This window comes from Triticum dicoccoides, chromosome 4B (assembly GCF_002162155.2).
Source record: "Triticum dicoccoides isolate Atlit2015 ecotype Zavitan chromosome 4B, WEW_v2.0, whole genome shotgun sequence".
Taxonomy (NCBI): domain Eukaryota; kingdom Viridiplantae; phylum Streptophyta; class Magnoliopsida; order Poales; family Poaceae; genus Triticum; species Triticum dicoccoides.
This window is the reverse complement of record NC_041387.1, coordinates 234,606,455-234,613,738: the sequence shown is the minus strand read 5'-3', so window position 1 is coordinate 234,613,738 and position 7,284 is coordinate 234,606,455.

Genomic DNA, 7,284 nt, shown 5'->3' with positions numbered 1-7,284 from the left:
CTTTCGCGAGATGGGGAGGGTGTGGCGTTCACCGGCGGGGAGTGGGTGCATTTAATAGCCCAAGTGGGGCGGCCGGGAGGCAGCATGTCGGGCGATGCGTGACGGGAGCGGGCAGGAGGCATCAATGGAGGCTGACCGGCGCGACAGCGCGACAACCTTGGCTTTGATTACCGCGGGAACCGAGGCGATAAGGGCGACGAAGCGGCGTCTCGCTGACTAGGCCCCCCATTCGCGTCAAAACCGCTCGCCCCGGCGCCCCCCAGCGCGCCGGGTTCGGCCTGGGTCCACCGGCACTAACTTCGACCCAAACCGACGAAAAACGGACTCTTGGGGGCGTGACTGGACCGTTTTTTCGGCGCCAGCACAAAAAAACCGCCTTGGGGCGCCGTGTTGGGGGCGCGACTGGAGATGCTTTTGGTACCGCACGCGGCAGACGCCAGCCTTTCAGTACTAGTCATAGTTCTCTCTTCTCAAAAAAAAAACTAGTCGTAGTTCTCATATTTTGTTGTTAATTTGACTAGTCGTACCTTTGATCTAGCGATAGATTCCCGGCCGCGATTCGATTCTTTATTCTCTTGTGATCTTCTCCCGCTCCGGCAGGTAGTCGACAGTTGAGTAGAGTAGTTGCAACAGGTAGTTAAAACTAGATAGATCCCTGATTCTCTCGCAGGTTGGTTGCAAGAGGAGCCACTATAAGTAGAGCCTACGTCCTACCACATCTTCTGAGAAACCCAACCCAACGAGAGCTAATATCCATCCTTGCAGCTAACCGATCAGATCATGGCCATGGGGACTAGGCGCGCTGCTCTCTGCTTTCTTCTGCTAGTCTCCATCTTCTTACAAGGCAACCCTACATTGGTTTCAGCGGACGGTTCGTTTCTCCCCCTCTGCGCCATTCTTGAGCTGGTTTTAAATTGGAATTTAATGTGATGAGAAAGATTATACTGCAAGTTACTTACTGATCTAGTACGTATCATCTGTGAACTTCAGAGGAGTGCAAGTATAGGATTCCGTATGTACCCTTCTGCAAGGGGTGGAGCTGCAAGGTGGAGTGCTGGCTGGAGGCCAAGCTCTTCCGCGCCCGTCTACAGGAGCACAAGTGCATCAGGGGCGGCATCAAGGGCGCCTGCTACTGCCTCTTCTGCGGGAAGCACCTCCAATGAAACACATACATCATCCATCATTTGCTCGCTCGTCCAGTAGGCATTACCACTAGTTATTTATCTCAAACATTCCTCATCCACGTTTGCTTATCCAGCTGAAGCCAATAATTCCTTTTCTCATAAACGAATTGCGACTAGTTTATATTAAGGTAGCAGCAGCAGCTCTAGTACGTAGCAGCTTCAGATGTAGTTAGTCCCAGTTTGGAGATTGAATTCTCTTTTTTTGTTTTTGCCTTCCTAGATAGCTGCCACGACCATGTAATGTCTTGCTTCAATTAATGTTATTATGGATTAATAAAGTTACATGATTGTCTCTGCGTAACTGAAATGCTCAGAACTGTTTCAGAGATGTCAGTATGTCACGTCATAAAAAAAGGTTAATGTCAATTCTTGTATACGTAACTCGATTAACCATCCTACGTGTCACTTCGTTAAAAAATTAAGACATTTCTGGAACTCAAAAAATATCTGGGTCCTAAGGTAACTCATGCCCTTGGAATCCAACAGAAGAAAACGTTTCAAAATATCTTCAGCCATAGATTCCTCCCTTCATACTTCAGAGCTTATTTTTAGCTCATCATGTCTTTGGAGATCGACCGTGCTACTTAGTTACTGCTTGCTACTAGTATTCAGTTGTCCACCACATACCACATGATTTTAACATAACATAAGGAAATTTTGCGCGCACACTACCAAGAAATAAGGGGTCTATGGTCAGTTGTACACCTCTGCCATCACAACCTTAATACCGTAGTCCGGGAGGTACAAGATAGCTGTAGCGACGGAGATCATGCTGCGAGGTCACTCTCGGATTTCATCTCCTGAGCTGTTTGCCTGTTCAGTGACAAGTGAGCACAACACTTGTTCGAATGTGGTGTAATCAAATTCAGAGTATGCAGTTGCTAGTTTACTCAATCTACACATTAACAATGCCGCGCTAGTTTAGTTTTATCTATGTCCAGATCATTAATGTTAGCTACATGTACAAAATAAGCTCAAAACTTTCATTGCTCTAACTACATGGGTGAATGGAACCTGAAATGCCACAACCACACGAGGCAGGTTGATGCCGCAGGGACATGAAAAAAAGGGACTATAATGAAGACATAGGAATAATTTGTACTTAGCCATGTATCCGACTGTGAATAGTCCAGCGACTCAGGCAGCAGCGAACGAAAAAGCGGCAGCGCGGCAAAATAACCAGTCGGGGGGTCACTAAAAGGGCATGCCATTGTGGTTGCCGAACACCGTGGACCACGGGATGCCCCTACAAAGAAGAAAAGGAAGGTGAGGTTCAGAGATTACTATTCTGAATAGCCATGGTTGTTCTGTCTCTTGCCGGTCGGTTGTGCGGGTCATTCGTCCGTTTTCCCAAGGTAAGCTTCTTCCTGCTCGTCTGCTTGTTACCTGTTTGATGAAACACGCCTCTGTTCCGGTAGATTAGTTAGGGGCTGGTCATGTTAGATCTGCTATGTGATGCTTCTAGGAGTTCGTTTGGTCCGTTCATTGGACTGGATTAGCCTTTGTTTACCTTAATCTGCTCTATGATGTTTCGATTTAACCAGGGCCGCCGACGCTTGCCTTTGTTTCTAGGGTTGCTTTGTCTCCTATGCGTGGTGTGAATCGTTGTTTCTGTCTTTTCTTTGCAAATGCTTGTCGTTAAGGTTTAGATGCCGTTTGGTTCTGAAGACCAATAATAATGTTGCGTTCTCTGTAAGAGGGAGGTCTGTCAGGCTGCAGGTGGGGCTGACCGTGGGCGTCCCATCATAACCCACTTAATTCCATCAAGGTTTGGTGGGTGATAACCAACAACCCAGCACATCTTAAGTGGATTGGGTGGGGATAAGTGGGATTCCACTTCCCTGAGTAACTCAACAACACAGAGGCTAGCTAGTCCACTTGCCCAGTTTGCCTCTGTTCTCCAACTACCGGCGGATGGTGACTGTGTGATCCAGGGAGTGCCTGCTTGAGCTTGAGTGGCAGGAAAAGCGCTCGTCCAGGTGCTCGTCGACGAGCGCGACGACTCTATCTACGGCGCAGTCTTCAAGAGGGACCACCAGGCCGCGCAGTCCAGCTACATCCCGTTCCGCCCTACCCGCGCACCGACAACCATTGTCGCGCTGTGCGACACGCTACTCCGTGCGCCCACGTTAAGCCGCGACGTGCCAGTGACCTGGGGGTCGGGGTTGGGACTGCCGGCGTCCTGGCCATCGCTGTCCAGCGGTGGTAGTCCATTGGCGGCGGGGGCGCAAGGAGGATGGGATGCGGCAGTGGCGGGCATCGAGCATCGACGGTGGGAGTCCATCGGACTTCTGCATCTATGTACGTATTGTAACACAACCATTATATATAATGAGATAAGCCACCCCTAGAGGGTTGTGCTGGTTCCCAAAACTTATTGTCTTACATGGTATCACGCTAGGTTACGATCGCTTCCGCTTCTAAACCCTAATACCCGCACCGCCGCCGCAGCCGCCGCCGCCTTCACCGCCGCCGCCGCGCCACCGATCGCGCCGCCGCCATGTCGAGCGCCGCCACCACCGGTTCCACTGCTGCGGGCTTCCTCCCGGCCTCTCTTGCGGCTCTGCTCAACCTCCCGCTCGATGCCGTCTCCGTTCCGGCTCCGATCGGGACAAGGAGCATCGGCTCCGTCTTCTCCACGCCGCCGGCGCCCTCGCTCGGGCGTGACCTCGTGGTCCACACCGCGGCGCCGCCGTCCGCTGCGGATTCCGCAGGCGTCGTCCCGCCGCTCCTGCCGCGAGCGGATCACACCGCCCCGCTGGCGGGGTTGGCGGCGTCCGCCCCGGCCGCGGGCCTTGCGGCATTCGCACCGGCCGCGAGCTTTGCGGCGCCCGCCCTGGCTGCGGTCCCGCCTCCTCCCGCATCGGCTTCGGTGCCTCCGGCTGCCTCCATGGTGTTTGCACCCCAGGCAGCCTCCTCGATGGGATCGTCTTCGCCGCCGCCGTTTCACGTCGGTCATCTCATCACCATCAAGCTCTCCGCAGACAACTACATCTTCTAGCGTGCGCAGGTTCTCCCGCTCTTGGGGAGTCACTACCTGCTAGGCTACGTCGACGGATCGCTTCCCTGCCCACCCGCGCTGGTAGACAGCGTGCACGGTCCGGTCTACAATCCAGCCCATCGCGTCTGGACGGGGCAGGACCAGGCGAACCTCTCCTTCATCCAGGGGTCGCTCTCGCCGGCAGTTGCCGGCCTTGTTGTCTTCGCGAAGACGTCTCATGAGGCCTGGACCATCCTTGAGCGCACCTTTGCAGCGCAGTCCCATGCTCGTGCCTCTGCACTCCGTCGTCAGCTTGAAGAGTGTCAGAAGCTTGACTCCACGGCCACTGAGTTCTACAACAAGGTCAAGGGCCTTGCCGACACATTGGCCTCCATTGGACAGCTCCTCACCGACTCCGAGTTCAACTCGTTTATTGTCAATGGTCTTGATGAGGAGTATGATGCCTTAGTCGAGATCATCAACGAGCGGGGTAACTCGACACCCATGTTGGCACACGAGGTTTTCTCTCGGCTTCTTCTCACTGAGCAACGGGTCGAGACTCGCCGCACCAGGGGCACTGGCTCTCTCTCGGCCAACGTCGCCACCAAGGGTGGCCGCTCTTCTTCATCACCCCGGTCTCCCTTGGGGCTGCCACCGTCGCCCGCCTCGGCCCCCCCACCTACTGCGACCTTACCGGGGGCTGGCGGTCCACGTGTGTGTCAGCTTTGTGGCCGCGATGGGCACTGGGCCTCCAAGTGTCATAAGCGCTTCCAGCGAAGCTTCCTTGGTCTTGGCAATGACGGCAAAGATACACGCAACAATGCCCGTCAGGTCGCCATGGCTGATCGTCCCGCGCCGCAGAAGCACCAGGGACACACTCAGTCCTACTCCATCGATCCACACTGGTACATGGACTCTGGGGCGACAGAGCATCTGACCAGCGAGCTGGGGAAGCTTCACACTCGTGAACCCTATCATGGCTCCGACAAGATCCACACCGCCAATGGAGCAGGTATGCACATCTCTCATATTGGTCAAGCATCTCTTCTCACTAGACATGCCAATAGGAGTCTTCAGCTTCGCAATGTTCTTCGCGTTCCATCTGTGACCCGCAATCTTCTTTCAGTTCCTAAACTCACACGTGATAATAATGTGCTTTGTGAATTTCACCCTTTTGATCTTTTTATTAAGGATCGGGGCACGAGGGACATTCTTCTTAGTGGGCGGTTGTGCCAGGGCCTCTACCGTCTGGAGCATCCTGGTGTCGCTCGCGTTTTCAGTGGAGTTCGGGTCTCTCCGTCACAGTGGCATGCTCGTCTTGGTCACCCGGTCACACCTATTATCCGTCATATTTTGCGTCGTCATGAGCTTCCTAGTTTGTCTAGTAATAAAGATGTAGCAGTGTGTGATGCTTGTCAGCAGGGGAAGAGTCATCAACTTCCTTTTTCGGAGTCCAATCGTGAGGTGAAACATCCGTTAGAACTTGTGTTTTCAGATGTATGGGGTCCTGCTCAGACTTCTGTCAGTGGTCATAATTACTATATCAGTTTCGTTGATGCTTATAGTCGCTTTACCTGGCTTTACCTTATTAAATGCAAATCTGATGTGTTTGATATTTTTGTTCAGTTTCAAAAACATGTTGAACGTCTTCTCAAGCACAAAATTGTTCATGTCCAGTCGGACTGGGGGGGGGGGCGAGTATCGCAACCTCAACTCCTTCTTTCAGTCGCTTGGGATAGCTCATCGTTTAGCATGTCCACATACACATCAGCAGAATGGTTCAGTCGAACGTAAGCATCGTCATATTGTTGAAGCTGGTCTTACTCTTTTGGCCCATGCATCTGTTCCGTTTCAGTTTTGGAGTGATGCTTTCACCACTGCATGCTTTCTCATCAATCGTACTCCTACTCGTGTTTTAAACATGAAGACTCCCATTGAGGTTCTCCTTAATGAACAACCTGATTATACCTTTCTCAAGGTATTTGGGTGTGCTTGCTGGCCGCATCTTCGTCCATATAACAAGCGCAAGCTTGAGTTTCATTCTAAGAAGTGTGTTTTCCTTGGCTATAGCTCTCTTCATAAAGGTTACAAATGTCTTCATGTTCCCACTAATCGTGTCTATATATCTCGGGACGTCGTGTTTGATGAGCATGTTTTTCCCTTTGCCAACCTTCCTGTGTCCACTGTCGAACCACCATCCCTGCATTCATCCTCTGTTGCTTCTGACCAATTTGATGATGTTGCATACTCTCCTTTGCTGTTACCTAACCATGGTGCAGGAACCGGACGTGGAGCTCGTTTGGAGCTGCTGGAGGATTCACCATCATCATCGTCGTCTTCTGGTGGGCATGTCGATCGCCCTCTGTTGCATGGCATCGATTCGCGTGCCCATGCATGGTCACCCGACGAGCCCGTCGCGCCGAGCATCTCCACTGTTCGGTCTGCTACGCCAGTGATCGCCGAGTCTCCAGCGGCTCGGCCTTTTTCGCCAGCGGCCGCCGAGTCGCCCGTGGCTCGGCCCGTCACGCCGTCTTCGCCCGCGGCTCGGGTCCTCACGTCGCCTTCATCAGCGGATTGGCCCGCGACACCGGCCGCGCCACGGCCCACTATGCCGAGCTCGCCATCGGCCCGGTCTGGGATGCCGGAGTCGCCAGCTGCTTCGTCTGCTCTGCCGGTTTCGCCGGTGGGCCGGCCTTCTTCGCCGACTGAGTCCGAGGCTACCGTGCCTGGCTCCTCGTCACCGGCTGACTCGTCAACGTCGCCGTCCTCCAGCCCGTTGCAGGCTGCTCCGTCGACCTCGGTGGTTCCTGTGTCTCGACCACATACACGCAGTCGCAGTGGCATTTTCAAACCTAAGGAACGTATGGATGGTACGGTTGCTTGGTTGGCTGCTTGTTTGGCTGCTGCTGTTGCGGATCCATCTTCTGAGCCTCGCTCATATCAGGCTGCCCTGCGCATTCCACATTGGCGAGAGGCTATGGAGCAGGAGTTTCATGCTCTCCTTCGTAACAAGACATGGACTCTCGTTCCTCCACCACCACGGGTAAATGTTATTGACTCAAAATGGGTATTCAAAGTGAAGAAGCATTCGGATGGATCTATTGAGCGTTACAAAGCGCG